The 18,477-nt window shown below is 47.9% G+C and overlaps 1 protein-coding gene across 2 annotated transcripts in view; it reads left to right on the plus strand.

The window, feature by feature from the left end:
• LOC102945825 (zinc finger protein 436) overlaps nucleotides 1-18,477 on the plus strand; it is a 1,196,575-nt gene that overhangs the window by 538,772 nt on the left and 639,326 nt on the right. The gene's annotated exons all lie outside the window — the stretch shown is intronic.

An 18,477-nucleotide genomic window follows, 5' to 3' on the forward strand; every position in this document is an offset into this window, starting at 1 on the left:
TCCAGGAAGTCTCATCCTTTTCCAGCAATGGGGTCAGTCCCAAAGACCATCGGATACTCTGGACAAGCAGCCCCCTCCTGTCATCCCAGGCCACATTCCCACCCAGGCTAGATAATGTACAGAAGCCAGGAGTCCGGACTTCTCCTGGGAAACCATTCCCCACATCAGAATCACAAAGACCCTAGGCACAGGAAGACCAGGGCCCTCCTCGTTCCCCATTGATTTCCATGCTCAGCAGCTCACAGGGTCTGGCCCAGCTCAGAGACTCTCAGCCTGGGTAACAGTGTCCCACAAGGGAAGGGCTGGGAGCCCCATTGCTGGAACCTTTCCAAACACACTGGAGACGGCTCTGGAGAAGCCCCTGCCCAGTTTAAGAGTGAGGGGCTCTTGGGGGCTGTTTGCAAATGAAATCCCCCTTTGGAGATATTCTCTCCCCCTGTTTCTGTCTCTCTCGACACAGACAGGGGAAGCCACCGAGGAACCCGAATGCCACTCACTTGTTCTCAATGATGGTATGATGGATGGTGGATGTTCAGGGTCAGCAGACGTCCCTCGCCCTCCTCCTCACTCCCCAAGCCCAAGGCAGGCTGGAGAGGGTGGTGACCTCAGGAGTTACCCTGCCCGGCCAGCAGGCAGGGTGATGACACGAGGGCGATCGACTGGCTGTGGAAAGAAGAGTCTGTCTTATTGCCAAGGGATGGAGAAACTCAGCCAGCAGCAGGGGGGTGCAGAACACTGCCCTAGGGCGGAGATGACAGCGCCTCCAGGATCCTGACATCCCAGCACTTTACACACCTTCCTGGAGCCTCCCAAACCCACTGGGATGTAGCGACGGGATCCCAACCCTACTGACGGCAAACGGGCCTCAGCTACCAGCTCAGGGTCACACTGAGTGTCAGAGCCATGGATGGACCCCTTCACTAACCACTGCCGCACACTCCCTCCCACAGCTGGCAATTGCAATCAGGCCCTAATGTCTGGTCCCCCTGCCTTTGAGAGGGAGTTTCACTCCTGGTTCCATTGCTGCCTACTGAACTGTGGGACTTTGGGCAAGTTGATCCCCCTCTCTATGGCTCTCTGGGACTCACATCCCTGAATGGGCTTTAAAAAAGACAATGGTTAAAGTTTGGCCCCAACTAGTTCTTGTTTCTCTAGACTAACCATTTTACAAAGTTTAGAATTCTTGACATTCAACACCTGGAAACATCCCTTTCTCCTTCGCAGACGGCCTTAACATCCCTTATCTCACCCAGGCTCACTGCTGCCTGGAGTTAGAGAATTGACTCTATTCCCATTGGACCTACCCAAGCTGTCACACAGCAAAGCGGTGATGGAGCCAGAAAGAGAAGACAACAGTCCTGACTCCTGTTCTAACTAACAGGCAACAACCCCCCGGAGGCAGGGATAGAGCCGAGGAAATCAGGTGTGAACATTTTCATGGAAACCGTTTTCTGTCAGAAAATCCATCCAGACGAAACCACTATGTTTCTTGAAACCATAACAAGTAGGATGAAAATTCTTTGCAAAAATATTTGTTTGCAAAACAAGAGCATCTCCTGTTTGTCACAGCGCATTAAACTGTCTCGTCGTACACAAAAGGGAGACACGACGCTCTGGAAAATTAGACGAGATGCTTCAGTCTGAGCTAAGTAGTTGCTGCTCTTCACAATTTCAAAATAATAAAGTACAAGTCCAATCGAATATTAGGTCATAATCTGATATGGCTCAGTGTGATAGGACACCTCCTAGTCTGCACTGCTACTCGTGACACTCTTCAGTGGATCCCCAGCATCCACCCATGGCGAGGTAGGTGGGAGAGGATTGTTATTCGTCCTTGACAGAAGGAGAAACGAAGGCTGAGAAAGGAGCAGGGACTTGTCTTAGCTGATGCAGCCAGTCAGTTGCAGAGTTGCTTTCAAATGAGCTACAGACCAACAATTGTTCATAGGAATTATTCAACAAGTATTTCAGAAGAATTGGAATGTTCGAGAGGATCATGAACTGCTCCGAGACAATGAATGGAGAGCAGCATCCACATTGGTCCAACATCTAACTGGTTGTGACTTATTTGCTTGGTCATAAAAGAGAACAACAAAGACCAGAGTTTCCTCCCTGTCAATAGCCCCCTCCTCAGCCAATCAAGGTTGAGACTTTGAGGGGTGCGAGGCTGTCAAGGTTCCTCCCCCACTCTGAACGCTAGGGTACAGATGTGGAGACCTGCATGAAAAAAACCTCCTAAGCTTATCTTTACCAGCTTAGGTCAAAACTTCCCCAAGGTACAAAATATTCCACCTTTTGTCCTTGAGTTGGCCGCTACCACCACCAAACTAATACTGGTTACTGGGGAAGAGTTGTTTGGAAACTTCTTTCCCCCCAAAATACTTCCCAAAACCTTGCACCCCACTTCCTGGACAAGGTTTGATAAAAAGCCTCACCAATTTGCCTAGGTGACTACAGACCCAGACCCTTGGATCTTAAGAACAATGAACAATCCTCCCAACACTTGCACCCCCCTTTCCTGGGAAATGTTGGATAAAAAGCCTCACCAATTTGCATAGGTGACCACAGACCCAAACCCTTGGATCTGAGAACAATGAAAAAAGCATTCAGTTTTCTTACAAGAAGACTTTTAATAGAAATAGAAGTAAATAGAAATAAAGAAATCCCCCCTGTAAAATCAGGATGGTAGATACCTTACAGGGTAATTAGATTCAAAACATAGAGAACCCCTCTAGGCAAAACCTTAAGTTACAAAAAAGATACACAGACAGAAATAGTTATTCTATTCAGCACAATTCTTTTCTCAGCCATTTAAAGAAATCATAATCTAACACGTACCTAGCTAGATTACTTACTAAAAGTTCTAAGATTCCATTCCTGGTCTATCCCCGGCAAAGACAAAATATAGACAGACCCACAGACCCTTTGTTTCTCTCCCTCCTCCCAGCTTTTGAAAGTATCTTGTCTCCTCATTGGTCATTTTGGTCAGGTGCCAGCGAGGTTACCTTCAGCTTCTTAACCCTTTACAGGTGAGAGGAGTTTTCCCCTTCCCTTTATATTTATGACAGAGGCTAAGGGGTCTCACCAAATAGCACAAAGAATGGCCCAGGTCACCATCGAGGGGATCGCTCTCAGAGCACTATTCCAGTCTCACCTCTCTGTGAGGGCCTCCCACAACCCTCACCCCCACCCCCGGCCCCCGCTCCACACACAGAGCTCCTGGTGGTGGGAGGAGAGAAGAGGAAAACGACAAAGGAAGCAAGAAGAGAAAGGTAGGAGGGACAGAGGAAAAGGGAAAACAAAAAGGAGAAACCCCAGTGTCCCCAGTAATTCTAAGGGACAAAGTCCTAGGTCGGAAATAAAATACTGCCCCCACAATCTAGTGTTTTCCTTTCCTAAAAATCAGCCGGCACCTGATGGATCAGACTGAACAGGTTCCAAACCTCTCAGAGGCTCTTACCTTCTCTACAGGGACGTCTGTTTTCGAGCAAAACCACTAAAAGAAAAGGAGAAAACTCCGAAGAGGGTCCTCCTTGCGCTCACGTACGTGCAAGTGAATGCTCTCTCAGTCCTCCAGGAGAGACCTCGAGAAGGAGATGTGCTGAAGCAAAGCCACAGGGATCTCCGAGTTGTCCCCTGTCCTGCACCCCTGTCCTGCCTGGCTGATGTCAAGATCTCTCTGTGAAATCATCGCCTCCCCACCACCTTTGTCCAATAGGCTGAGGTCCTGCCAAAGGCCCTTGTGATGTCACTGCCACACCCAACCCTCCCCTGCAGTGCTGATGTCCTGCCCCTGTCCAGCCACATTGGATGTTTGAGCTGCTTCCCCTGGATCACCCCACTCAATGAGAGTTCATTGTGGGCTCAAGCCGAACACAGTAAAACATCAGAGGCTTCTCCCCATGCAATGCTCAGTTTTTCATAAATTAGCAGACTTTGTGGACAGAAGAGACAATTAGAGCGTGTCTTCTGACCCCCTGCATATCACATGTTTTCTGTAGAGCATAGTAGCTAGTTTTTGACTACACACGTTCCAGAAAGGCATCTCATCTTCATTAGAAGACATCAAGAGGTGGGGAATTCCTACCACTTCCATTTCTAGTTTGTTCCTTTGGTGATTCATCCTCAGTGTTGAATATGTGCACCCTCTTTCTCATATGAATTGGTCTCTTTTGAGTTTCCAGCCACTGGGTCTTGTTATGCTTTTCTCTGCTAGATTAACGAGCCCTTTAATACCCGATATTTTCTCTCCATGAAGTCACTTCAGCACTTCAATGACATCACCTCCCGATCTTTTTTATCATCTAAACAGGCAGAGCTCTTTCAATAGCTCACGAGCAGGCATTTTTCTCCAGCCCTCAAAATGTTTCATTGCTTTTTGCTGCCCCATCTCCAATATTTCCAAATCTTTTTTCAAAGGTGGACACCAAAACTGGATGCAGTATTCCACAATCAGTCTTCCTCATGGTGTGTCACCTCCCTATGCGCCTCATTGCTCTTTTCATACATCTAATGATGGCTTTAGCCCCGTTCACCACAGCATCACCCTGGGTGCTCTTGTTGAATGGCTTGGCCAGCATGGCCCCTCAATCCTCTTCACAGTCAGTGCTTTCCTGGATACACTTCCCCATTCTGTAGGTGTGGCCTGCATGCTTTGTTGCTAGCGATAGGACCCTTCCTTTGGGTATTTTTAAACTGGTTTTCTTTGAACGGGTCCAGCTTATCAAGGGATCCGATCGCTCTGTGTCACTGCCCTGTCCTCATCATTAATTACCACTCTGCTAGTATTTTATCACCCACCAATGTTAGCAGCAGTGATTTTTTATTTGGATTGCATTTCATTGATATTTATTTTCAAGAATTAGTACTTGAGAGCCTCTTCATATCCCTAGTGCCTAGAACCTGCTCCACACAGCACAGCGAGAAAAGGCCGCCCGGCCCAGCTGTGCCATAGGGGCTAAGCACAGAACAAACTTAGGAGCTTGTGTCATCCATAGCTTCTGAACAACATGTGGGGGTCATCAGCTTACAAATACACTCTAGACTGGTAGCGTAGACAGGCCCCAAATGTATCTAAGTGTCCTGCCTTGGAAAACAGGAGAGAAAAAAACAGAACCTTGATTAGCTTTATTTTATAGTGGTGGAAACTGAGGCACACAGAAGCAAAGAGATTCGCTCATGGTCAAAAAGCCAGGAATAGAAAACGGCAGAGCTGCTGATAGTCAGTCCTGGGCCCTAGCTGTGTTTGTCCTGGCCTCTCTGCTTCAGCTCCAGTGACAACCCGAGTCGAGGTTTTCTTCTTCTCCATGTCCTTTAACTTCACGCCACTGCAGAAGAAAGATTGTTTCTGACCAGCTGGCTCTAATGCATGGAGATGTCTTTCCAGAAGACGTGCTCTGGCTCATTCCCATGTCGTAGGTTTTCTGGAGGAAGCACTCGGTGATGTTCTAGGGCCTGTGTTACACAGAAGATGGACAGAATGGTCCTTTCTGACCTTCATTTTTTTCTTTCGCTCGGAGGATAACGCTGGACATTTTCTCTCATTCACTTTCCTTTGGAATAATTTCAATCCAGTCCAAAGGATTTCCTCTTCTGTTGTGTCTTCAGCAGCTTTCCTAGCAAACAGTTACTGTTCGAGCACAGGTTTCCAGTTTCAGGCTGTCCCAGGGTGAGATGGCCATGAAAGGGGGAGTAGCTCAACTGAACCTATCCCCAGGTGAAGGGAATAAGTGCAGGGGTCACGTGAGAAGGAGCAGCATGTAACTAGGATCCAGGCCTGTTGGGCGATATAAGAACAGCCTTATTCTGTATTATTCTGTGTTTCTTTATCAATAGCCAGGAGAGAGACCCGCAATGGGAGCAGGCCTGGGAGGGGCTTGGATAGTCCTTTGAAGGCAGTTTGGGTACACAGTAGGGGATGGAACAGCCAAGCTGCTAGGGTTGGGAGCTGGGCCTCCTGGCAGTGTCCAGGAACGAAAGCACAGCATCTGCCAGGAACGGAGTCCCCACAGAGGGACACCGTAATCTCCCAGGGAGGGAAAAGGCTCCCCCCGCCATTTCTTAACCTCATGGGGTGTTCTCCTGTTCCGCCAACCCCACCCCTATTTAGCCTCTCCAGGTGCCTGAGAGAGCAGGAACCAGAGGCCATCCTGCAGCGGGGACAGAGGTGGAGGTTCATGACCTACCTGCCCGTGGTGACCATGGTGCAGGACAGCCCTCAGGACATGCGAATGTAGCTCCAGATCCGGGAGCAGCTTCTCTTTGCTGGCAGGAGACCTTGCAACTTGAGGGGGGGGTGAGACAGGCACTAACATGGGTATGGAACTTTGGGGAACAGGACAGAGGCTGGGGCTAGGCAAGGCGGGCAGGGATTTGGGAAGAAAGAGAGAAGATCAACCACTTTCTGAATGTGGGTCAGGATTATTCCCACTTTAGAGAGTGGGAAACTGAGGTGCCACGTGGAAGCGGGATTGCCATTTGGCCGAGCCTCTGAAGAATCGCTACAGCCAAAATAGAAAAGCTATTAAGTGTCGGAAGAAGATGAATCATGGAATTCAGAGTTCAGGGCTGACCAGCAAAGCTGTCGTATATGTCATAAACCAGTCTGCGCTCTGCCACCTCCCTGGTCTCGGAGACGGGTACATCCCTTGGACAGGGGTTAGAGAATCTTTCTCTCAGACAGACAACTGTGAATAGTTTGGAAAACAAACCCTACTTATAATGTTGTTCACTGGCCCTGCTAGAAACTCCACCCTCCAACCACTGTGAACCAGGACCAGGGACACCATTCCCCTCTCCTGTCCACATGTACCTGGGCACCTGCAGACATTGCAGCTGGCACAGGCATTGGTGCAGGCTCTGTCACGGCTGTTCTCTATTCTGGGTTGCCCCCAATGATGAATTCGATCATCTGCAGCATGAGAAACCAGGAAATGAAAGGTGTCCTGAGTAAACTGATAGGTTGGAGGTTATTCAGCAAGAATAAAATGTCTATATTTCTCCCCTGATCACGAGTTTATTCTGTGTTTCTTTATCAATAGAATCATCTGATGCCATTATTGCCTTCATGAGAACATACTGTGCAATCTGTTTATGCAGAACTGTGTATTTACATTCATAAAAATCCAGACAAATTTAACCCAAGAAAATTGTAGTTACTCTAGGTTTACATCAGTGTAATTAAGATCAGAATCAATCTATCTATCTATGTACCGCTAGACATCACCATTCTATGTGATAATCGGTAGCCATAGCAAAGTTCCTAGTGGGTTCTCTGGCTCTTTGTCAAGAGAATAACTCTGACGGAGTATCAACGCATTTGTTCTTTGGTTTTTGTTTGCTTGTCAGTTTTTTAGTTTATTTTTGTTGAGTTGTTTGTTGTTTTTATTTGTTTCTTTGTTCCAGGTGGGTTTGCAGGTGGGAAGGCCTGTTGAGACGGTGAGAGTTTGGTTCGACAGGATTTTCAATGTTTGCCTTCTCTTGAGAGTGCTCATATGTCATCTCTTTGATGGGGTTTTCTGAGTGAGCTGAAGGTTTGCTCCCCACAATGATAAAAGGGTGCAAAAGAAGTTTCTGCATGGCTAAGTTCCTCGTGACTCGATTATGAAAAATACTGTTGGGATATGATTGTATTATGAAGGACGTGTTAGGGGACAAAGAGCCTCAGGTAGCTGTCTTTGATTATTTTAACCTGAAGAAGAGCTCTGTGTAACTGGAAAGCTTGTCCCTCTCACCAACAGAAGATTGTCCAATAAAAGTTATTACCTCACCCATCTTCTCTATGTAAGAGCTGTGTCATTCTTGCTATGGTGCAAAGACTGTTTGGAAGAGAAACTTTTTCCAGTGTTTTCTAAAGAAAATCCAACTTGGGAGAATGAGGCCAAGTCTGGATCCCATTGAAGTCACTGAGATTTAACCCCTCACTTCAAAGAAATTAGGATTTGACCAAGAGTCTGGCTACACAAGGATCCAGAATTGGCTGACAGACCCCTGGAGAAAGTGAGTGTGACAGAAATGTAAGGGTCTGATATCCCAACTCATCTCAACCAGCACCAATGTAGAGTAAACACATTCACATCACCAGTTTAATACTTCTGAGGTTCTGACCCAAAGTCTCTGGACTACACTCAGCAGTGACATGAACACTGGCGTAAGTTACTTGTTTGGGATCATTTTGTTCTAGCCTTGATGTAAGTGGAAAAGTGCCATCACATGCACTGATCTGCTGTTCCATATGCTTCATAGACACCTAAATACCTTTAAAAATATGGCCGTATTATATGTAGAAGTGCCAAAGTCACGTTTGAAAATAAGACTTCGGTACCTAACTAACTGGGTGGGGGATGATAATTTTACCCAATGGCAGTAAATGGAGGAGAATCTGTGTGCGTGTAAGTGTGTGTGTGTTTATATGAGAAGAAGAGGGAGAATGTCTAGCGAGACAATGGAGAGCCAGGTCTACACTGGAAAAGTTTTGCTGATATAGCAATATAAACAAGCTCTCCTACTGTAAATGGACGAGTAGTTTTGCTGGTATTGCTTACACTGGTTCTCTGAGAGAAACAAGCCGCACCGCAGAAGCATTTGTAAGCTGGTTTAACCATGTTTACACAAGGGGTTTTACCGGTATAGAAATGTTGCCCAAAAAATCACACTTCCAAGCTGACATTGCTCTGATGGTGAAAGTTTCTAGTGTCGATCTGGCTTCTGTGTTTCTTTTTGTGAGATTACATTCTAAGTGCAATGTACTGAGACATTGCTTTCAGTGTGTCTTTGCTAGTCAAGTACACTGCTCACATGTGTGTTGTTGTCAATGTACATTATTGTGAGTGTATACCTGAGCTGAAATCAATGTGCATGTGAGTTTTCTATTCCTGTGTGTGTCCTTGAGAATGTACAATGTCATGTGTTTATTAAGAAAAATATTGTGTCACTTATGTGTGTGTTGTCAGTGCTTCTTCTGGCGTGCAAGTGTGCATTATTGTTGTGTTTGTGAACACACAGTATTGTGTGTTTATTAGTGAAAAATATTGTCTGACTACATATGTGTTGTGAATGTGGATTATTATGTGTGTGTTTCTACGTGTACATCATTGTGTATTTCTGGGCAAATATTATTTTGTGCATGTGTCTGTTTGGAAGTGAACATTAATAAGAATTTACCGCTGAGCCTGGGATAAAAATCTAAAGCTGCTGTCTTCCTGCAGCTGCTCAGACCATGAGATTTTAGTCCATTCAAAGGTGATGCCTACAATGCATCATTTCCTCACGTGCCAAGGCCAGCTCATTTCAGGAGTCCTTCAACATTCGTATTTGCTGTCTTGTTAATTTTAAAACAAAATTTGCAAGAATTATTTTGAGCCACATTTTCAAATGTCACTTTTATTCTGCATCCTGAAAGGTGCCAAAAGAATGGTGCCAAAAATTCCATATTTGGGCTTGTATTTTCAAGGGAGTCTAAGGAAGTTCCTGCAGTCAATAGGAATTCAGAACTTGTTCCAGGCCCAGGTCCTCCAAGGTATTACATGGGACTTGGTTTTTGGTTTTGCCACTGACATACTTGGTGGCTCTGGGCAATAGCCAATACTTGGTGCTTCACAGCAGGTGAAAAATCAACTCATCCCGTGCTGAACATGGAATACAACTTAAGTCCTTATGCCCGGAGGCCAGCTCAGAAGAACTCAGTTCCCATTCAGGCACCACATTAAATGGTGCCCATGGATGAATTGAATCTGAGAATGACATCAGCCTCATGAGAGCCTTAAATGGAAGGAACTGTCATAACTCAACTCTATAGATGATCAGGAAAAAAATGTCCCATTATTCACTGCTCTGTCTATCTAAAGAGTCCATATGGCTGCCATGACCGCATTCTATCACCATGTTTTCCAATGTATACATTGCAGGGTTCACCAAACAAAATTTTCACAGAAAGTCTTCACTTTCCTTAAACATTTTCTGTTTTTCATTTAAAAAAATGAAAAGTGGGAAAACAAATAGTTTTGGCTGAAAAATGTATTTTTAATTTAATTTAATGTAATGTTTTTTGACAGTTTTCAGACAAAAAAATTCAGTTTTGAGAAATGTTGGGGATTTTCTTTCCAAAGCTCCAATCGCATTTGATGGGCAAACGTAATTACTGGGATACATGCGATGTAAATTGCAATGTAACAGCATACAACAATCCTTCATTAGTTTTCATGAAGTTCACACGTCAAGTCAATTCACACTTTTGATCCAGGATTAATTAAGTAGAGGGATATACATAATGTAAAGGGATACCATTCAACACCTTAGGAACCAGTAGGGTGACCAGATGTCCCGATTTTATAGGGACAGTCCCGATATTTGGGGCTTTTTCTTATATAGGCTCCTATTACCCCCATCCCGATTTTTCACACTTGCTGTCTGGTCAGCCTAGGAACCAGGGGGGAAGTGGCTTGCCCAAGGTCACCCAGCAGCTCAGTGGCAGAACTGGGAAAGACTCTGCCTAGATCTCTTGAATAGCAGTCCAGTTCCCCTGTCTCCTAGGTAAAGGCAGCGTAACCTTTAGGTGTTACTCAATGCAGATAACAATAATACCCTTTGGGGTGGGGACTGGCTTCTAGTGACCGTTTGTTTCGTGCCCAGCACGGGCTACTGCAATACAACGAACCACCGCAATAACAATTCCTACTAAGATACTCTATTCAGCAGAGATCTGCAACATACCCAGACCTACCAGTACAGTACTGCCCTGTGTTAATGGCAGCAGTGACCTCTAGTGGTTATGTGAGGTAGTTCTCACTATACAGAGCAGCCAGCGCTGGAATTAGAGCCAGGGAATTTTCATCTAAGTCTGCCTCTTTGCAAATGCTCAGATAGTCACCTTCCAGGGTCACACTTCCTTTGCTTGGTCTGTGACCAACATTTATTATATCATACAGGGTCGGTGGGTGCAGGGAGTTTGAGTGAAATCCCTTCAGCTCTTTCTGAGTTAAGAAAAAAGAGGTTTCAGAGTAGCAGCCGTGTTAGTCTGTATTTGCAAAAAGAAAAGGAGGACTTGTGGCACCTTGCATCCGATGAAGTGAGCTGTAGCTCACGAAAGCTCATGCTCCAATAAATTGGTTAGTCTCTAAGGTGCCACAAGTCCTCCTTTTCTTTTTAAGAAAAAAGAGGGGGAAAATAAACTTTTTCCGCCACCATGACAAAATCAGATGGAAATTTTGGACCCGGGTTGCTCTCAGGCCAGTTCCTGAGCTGGTGTAAATTGATGTGCTCCATGCTGACCGACACCAGCTGGGAGTCTGGCTCCTAGCGCCCACTGAGGACTAGGGCTTTGGACTGGCTTGAAAAAAAATTATATTGGCTTTATGTGAGTTCACGGAAGTCTCTGTTTTTTCTTCCAGGGGGTGGCGAGTGCGAACTCTGCCCCAAGGACTGGTGGGCGCACCGGGAAAAGTGCGACTGGGATTCTAAAAGGAGTCAGATCTGGACCGAGAGCTGGAAAGACTGTGAGTCGAGGAATTCACAAATGCTTGAGATCCAGGACCAAGAGGAGATGGTAAAGTGAAATGCACAAGGCCAGTTCCCCAGCTGGTGTGAATCAATGTAGTGGCACTAATTTTTTACTCCTTTACCACTCAGCAACTCTCGGGGAACTGGTCTATTCTTCAGTACCACAGAAGCTCTCCAGTGAGAGGGTATCATGCAGTGTGCTGGCCCCGTTGGGCCAGAATCCATTTTAGTTGCATGTTTTGGGTCTCTGACAGATCTCCTGGGGAGATGAGGGAGCGGGGTGGGTCTCTGTATATGCAGGGGGCATAAGACCATGTGAGAGTCACCCAGATGCTTGCTTTACACTCCCCAGGATTTCATAAACACGATCACAGATGGTACAAGCCACGTCTGGGTCGGCCTGAACAACACGTCCCACACTGGGAACTGGAGCTGGGTGGATGGCTCCCCTTTCAATCAAACACTGTGAGTGTTGCCTGAGAATTCACTGTGACGAAGATACATCTTTCTGAGAGACACAGAACTTAGAAGTCAGAATGGAGTTCTCCGCACTCTTCCTTGCTCAGACTCAGGGGTACAGTCCTTGCTGGGTGCATTCGCCCCCTGATTTGGGGTGCCTTCCCTGCCAGGTGCATTCCACTGTCCCTCACTTGCACCATAGCTCATTGTAAAATCCATTCCTTCCCTCCCTCTCTGTCTTCTCGGATTGGGGCTTGCCGTCCTGGTCAGGTCAATTGTCTACTAGTGCCTTGCCTAGAGAGTGGGGCACTGTCACTGCAGGATGCACTTACTTCATGCATCTGGGAGGCCGGGAATCTTGTTGCCAGGTGAACCTCCCAGAGGTGGGGAGATGCTGTTGTGCAGAAGGTAGCAAGGGTGGAGTGTTGTGGTTTGCATCCTTCAGTCAGCTGTGGTGATCTCACACTCTTCGTACTGCCCCAGGCATTGTGAGGGAAACACACTGCCCTGGTGGGATATTTCCCAGCATCTTGGTCCAGGAGGCTGCAAACAGAGGCTGCCTCTTGTGTGCGAGCCTTTAGCCAGAGCCGGGGCAGATGCCTCCTGAGGTGGTAGATGGTTGAGCAGAGCAGCCGGCACCAGGGGAGAGGGAAGTCTGAACGCTCCATACAGAGGGAGGGGAGGGGTATTTGTTAAGATTCAGCCTTAACCGATGTCAGGTGGGGGTTACTCAGGGTTGGGGAAGGGCAGGGCCGTCCCTAGCTATTCTGGGGCCCTACGCAGTCCCTGTCCCCCCCCCCAACCCCGCGTGTGTGTGTGTGGGGGGGGGGCCCCAGGCTTCCAGGCAGGGAGGCTGGCTTGGGGGGCAGGGGGGAATTGCCCCCCAGTACTCACCGGTGGCGTGGCTGGGGCCGGGTCACTGCACTTCCCGCTGCCGGGGAGTGGAGGCCCAGCCCTGCTGCAGTCCTCAGGGGAGTGGGGGTGGGGCTGGGGCGAAGCAGGGGTGGGGGCTTTGGGGAGGGGGTGGAGTGGGGGCGGGGCTGGGGCGGAGCAGCATGCAGCTGCGCAGGGCACCAGGAAATTTAGTGCCCCAAGGCGTTCCTGGTGCCCTACGCAGCGGCTTACTTTGCGTATGGGTAGGGACCGCCTTGGGGAAGGGGTCCCAGCTCCCATCCACGTGCCTCGGCACAAACAACAGCCCTGACTCTAGGGGGGTCAGAGTAACCTGGAAAAGCACCACTCTTAACAATCCCACAATGCTTTTATTTAACCCAGGCAAGCCGGGAGCAGACCCACTTTAGGATCTCCAGCAGGGGGCACGTACATTCCCTCCCCCCGGCACAGCATACAGAAAAACAGCTCTCCCCACAACCTCCTGGCTAGACACACATTGACTCTCTACACCGTGCCAATGCAATCCCCTCCCCTGCCTGGGTCAGTCCAGCCTCTCCGAGCTCTGCTCTGGTGCTGGTGTCTGGTTAACTCCCCATTAAGGTGCATGGGGCAGCACACAATTCCCACAGCTGCCTAGAATCATAGAATCATAGAATCATAGAATATCACGGTTGGAAGGGACCTCGGGAGGTCATCTAGTCCAACCCCCTGCTCAAAGCAGGACCGATCCCTGACTAAATCATCGCAGACAGGGCTTTGACAAGGCTGACCTTAAAAACTTCTAGGGAAGGAGATTCCACCACCTCCCTAGGTAACGCATTCCGGTGTTTCACCACCCTCCTAGTGAAAAAGTTTTTCCTAATATACAACCAAACCTCCCCCACAGCAACTTGAGACCATTATTCCTTGTTCTGTCATCTGCTACCACTGAGAACAGTCTAGAGCCATCCTCTTTGGAACCCCCTTTCAGGTAGTTGAAAGCAGCTATCAAATCTCCCCTCATTCTTCTCTTCTGAAGACTAAACATCCCCAGTTCCCTCAGCCTCTCCTCATAAGTCATGTGTTCCAGCCCCCTAATCATTTTTGTTGCCCTCCGCTGGACTCTTTCCAATTTTTCCACATCCTTCTTGTAGTGTGGGGCCCAAAACTGGACACACTACTCCAGATGAGGCCTCACCAATGTCGAATAGAGGGGAACGATCACGTCCCTCGATCTGCGGGCAATGCCCCTATGTATAAATCCCAAAATGCCATTGGCCTTCTTGGCAACAAGGGCACACTGTTGACTCATATCCAACTTCTCGTCCACTATAACCCCTAGGTCCTTTTCTGCAGAACTGCTGCCGAGCCATTCGGTCCCTAGTCTGTAGTGGTGCATTGGATTCTTCTGTCCTAAGTGCAGGACTCTGCACTTGTCCTTGTTGAACCTCATCAGATTTCTTTTGGCCCAATCCTCCAATTTGTCTAGGGCCCTCTGTATCCTATCCCTACCCTCCAGCTTATCTACCACTCCTCCGAGTTTAGTGTCATCTGCAAACTTGCTGAGGGTGCAATCCACACCATCCTCCAGATCATTTATGAAGATATTGAACAAAACCGGCCCCAGGACTGACCCTTGGGGCACTCCACTTGATACCGGCTGCCAACTAGACATGAAGCCATTGATCACTACCCGTTGAGCCCGACAATCTAGCCAGCTTTCTATCCACCTTATAGTCCATTCATCCAGCCCATACTTCTTTAACTTGCTGGCAAGAATACTGTGGGAGACCATGTCAAAAGCTTTGCTAAAGTCAAGGAATAACACGTCCACTGCTTTCCCTTCATCCGCAGAGCCAGTTATCTCGTCATAGAAGGCGATTAGATTAGTCAGGCATGACCTTCCCTTGGTGAATCCATGCTGACTGTTCCTGATCACTTTCCTCTCGTGTACGTGCTTCAGGATTGATTCCTTGAGGACCTGCTCCATGATTTTTCTGGGGACTGAGGTGAGGCTGACTGGCCTGTAGTTCCCAGGATCCTCCTTCTTCCCTTTTTTAAAGATGGGCACTACATTAGCCTTTTTCCAGTCATCTGGGACCTCCCCCGATCGCCATGAGTTTTCAAAGATAATGGCCAATGGCTCTGCAATCACATCCGCCAACTCCTTTAGCTCTCGGATGCAATGCATCCGGCCCCATGGACTTGTGCTTGTCCAGCTTTTCTAAATAGTCCCGAACCACTTCTTTCTCCACTGAGGGCTGGTCACCTCCTCCCCATGCTTTGCTGCCCAGTGCAGTAGTCTGGGAGCTGACCTTGTTCGTGAAGACAGAGGCAAAAAAAGCATTGAGTACATTAGCTTTTTCCACATCCTCTGTCACTAGGTTGCCTCCCTCATTCAGTAAGGGGCCCACACTTTCCTTGACTTTCTTCTTCTTGCTAACATACCTGAAGAAACCCTTCTTGTTACTCTTAACATCTCTTGCTAGCTGCAACTCCAGATGTGATTTGACCTTCCTGATTTCGCTCCTGCAAGCCCGAGCAATATTTTTATACTGATCCCTGGTCATTTGTCCAATCTTCCACTTCTTGTAAGCTTCTTTTTTATATTTAAGAGCAGCAAGGATTTCACTGTTAAGCCAAGCTGGTCGCCTGCCATATTTACTATTCTTTCGACACATCGGGATGGTTTGCCCCTGTAACCTCAATAAGGATTCTTTAAAATACAGCCAGCTCTCCTGGACTCCTTTCCGCCTCATGTTATTCTCCCAGGGGATCTTGCCCATCAGTTCCCTGAGGGAGTCAAAATCTGCTTTTCTGAAGTCCAGGGTCTGTATTCTGCTGCTCTCCTTTCTTCCTTTTGTCAGGATCCTGAACTCGACCATTTCATGTTCACTGCCTCCCAGGTTCCCATCCACTTTTGCTTCCCCTACTAATTCTTCCTGGTTTGTGAGCAGCAGGTCAAGAAGAGCTCTGCCCCTAGTTGGTTCCTCCAGCACTTGCACCAGGAAATTGTCCCCTACATTTTCCAAAATCTTCCTGGATTGCCTGTGCACTGCTGTATTGCTCTCCCAGCAGATATCAGGGTGATTGAAGTCTCCCATGAGAACTAGGGCCTGCGATCTAGTAACTTCTGCGAGTTGCCGGAAGAAAGCCTCGTCCACCTCATCCCCCTGGTCTGGTGGTCTATAGTAGACTCCCACCACGACATCACCCTTGTTGCTCACACTTCTAAACTTAATCCAGAGACTCTCAGGTTTTTCTGCAGTTTCATACCGGAGCTCTGAGCAGTCATACTGATCTCTTACATACAGTGCAACTACCCTACCTTTTCTGCCCTTCCTGTCCTTCCTGAACAGCTTATATCCATCCATGACAGTACTCCAGTCATGGGAGTTATCCCACCAAGTCTCTGTTATTCCAATCACATCATAATTCCTTGACTGTGCCAGGACTTCCAGTTCTCCCTGCTTGTTTCCCAGGCTTCGTGCATTTGTATATAGGCACTTGAGGTAACCTGCTGATCGCCCCTCTTTCTCAGTATGAGGCAGGAGCCCTCCCCTCTCACGTGCTCCTGCTCGTGCCTCCTCCCGGTATCCCACTTCCCCACTTACCTCAGGGCTTTGATCTCCTTCCCCCGGTGAACCTAGTTTAAAGCCCTCCTCACTAGATTAGCCAGCCTGCTTGCGAAGATGCTCTTCCCTCTCTTTGTTAGGTGGAGCCCGTCTCTGCCTAGCACTCCTCCTTCTTGGAACACCATCCCATGGTCAAAGAATCCAAAGCCTTCTCTCCGACACCACCTGCGTAGCCATTCGTTGACTTCAACGATTCGACGGTCTCTACCGAGGCCTTTTCCTTCCACGGGACTGTATCCCACTACAGCCATGGCTCACAATCTATAGAAGACACTAGTGCAGAGTTAACCTGGGGTAAATGAAAGGTTCAGTCTGTGAAAGCTGAAAATTAACTTCAGAATCACTTTGTTGGATTTTTAGTATTTTAGCAAAATGTTTCTATAGAAACCGACAAAGGAAAGCAAGAAGTAGGGTTCAAGGGGCATTTAAAGGATGCACAGGTCTTGTAGGGAGAAGCAGTTGCATGGAGACAGACTGTAGGATGGAAATATAGAAAATAAAGAGGAGAAGAGGGGACTGAGGCTGGAGAATCAGAACAAAAGACAATAGCAACATCTAGTTCTCATGGAGTATTTCTCGTCCATCGATCTCTTTACAGGTGGGGAAGAAGAGTCGCAAGGACGCAAAGTGACTCCCAAAAGTCACACAGCAGCCCAAGGCTTAAAACCCCCATATCCCAAATGCCAGTCCAGCACTCTATGCCATGGTACTACACCACACTGTCCCCCATAGCCTCTGGAGACTGTTTCTGTGTGGAGTGTCTGGCACGATGGGACCCTGATCTCAACTGGGGCCTCTAGGCGCTACAGGAACATGCACAAACACCAGCCTGGCTTTCACACAAACAACCCTACTGCTATTTCGGAAGTGAGCACCTGCACTATGTACCAGGTGACTTACAGTAGCCTGTACGTGGAGTGAACCCAGCCCTGCCAATAATCACAGCGAGCTCTTCATTGCACGGCTCTAAGCTGGAAGCTGGCAGCCAGCCCAGGAAAAACAGACAATTCTGACATTGCAGACTTTCCAGTCGCTCTGATTCATGGCTGCTGGTTCTGCTGAGTGAAGGAGCAGTGGCCATGTGGAAGGTCAGTCTCTAAGCTTTGCTGCCCTAAGACTCAATGCTGCAGCCCACTGGGAACCTGGGAAACCAGCCTGTGCCCACTAGTGGCTTGCATAGGTTGTGCAGCATGGTTGTAGCAAGATGCAGTCACCTTGGGCAGGTGTAGGAATTGTGTGCTGGCCCATGCATCTCAATGGGGAGTTAACTCCAGGATCCCTTGCTTGGGGGGCCTCACCAAGCCCATCCCAGGATTGATTCAGGCTAGTGGAAGGTGGCAGTCACTGCAGGGGGCCTTTACTCCCTCCCCAGTTATTGAAAATTGGATTTGGACCTGTGAAGGGTTCATGTTTAGTCCATCCACCTGGAAACAGTCAGGGCACACCCTGACCGTTGTGTAGGAGCAACACATTGCTCCGTCCAAGGACGAGGACCAGATATGAACCCTGGGAAGTTAATTAAAGGACAGTAATCGTGGGAAGCTTCCTTGGCCTGGCCTCAAGGCCTGAGAATTAGGATTGTAGTAGATAGAGGCTGGAAAATAAGAATATTAATCAAAGTCATGTATTCCTTTGTTGTGTCTTTTTGCGGTGGAAGTAGGTAATGTGCAGGGGGGAGAAATATAATAAAAGGGAAGGTGGAAAGCTGACAGGCAGCAGCCCATTTCAGCTGACCAGCTTGCTTGCTTGGATAAATCTGTGTTCTGTCTCGTCATTGAACCGCCACAACTGGCGCCCATACGTGGGGCCTTCAGCACTCACCTCGCCCGGCAAGGGTTTCAGACGCGTCACTCATCTGCTTCGTGGATCCCGGTAAGTATTTTTCGTTGTGGTAAGTATGGGAAGCTCCCTCTCTGCTTTGCAAATGCAACACCGCAATGAGCTACAGTATTTGCTGCGTAAGGCTCAGCATGACTGCCCCGCTCGAGAACTCACTCTCCTGTTACAGGAGGTG

Source organism: Chelonia mydas, chromosome 14 (assembly GCF_015237465.2).
Source record: "Chelonia mydas isolate rCheMyd1 chromosome 14, rCheMyd1.pri.v2, whole genome shotgun sequence".
NCBI lineage: Eukaryota > Metazoa > Chordata > Testudines > Cheloniidae > Chelonia > Chelonia mydas.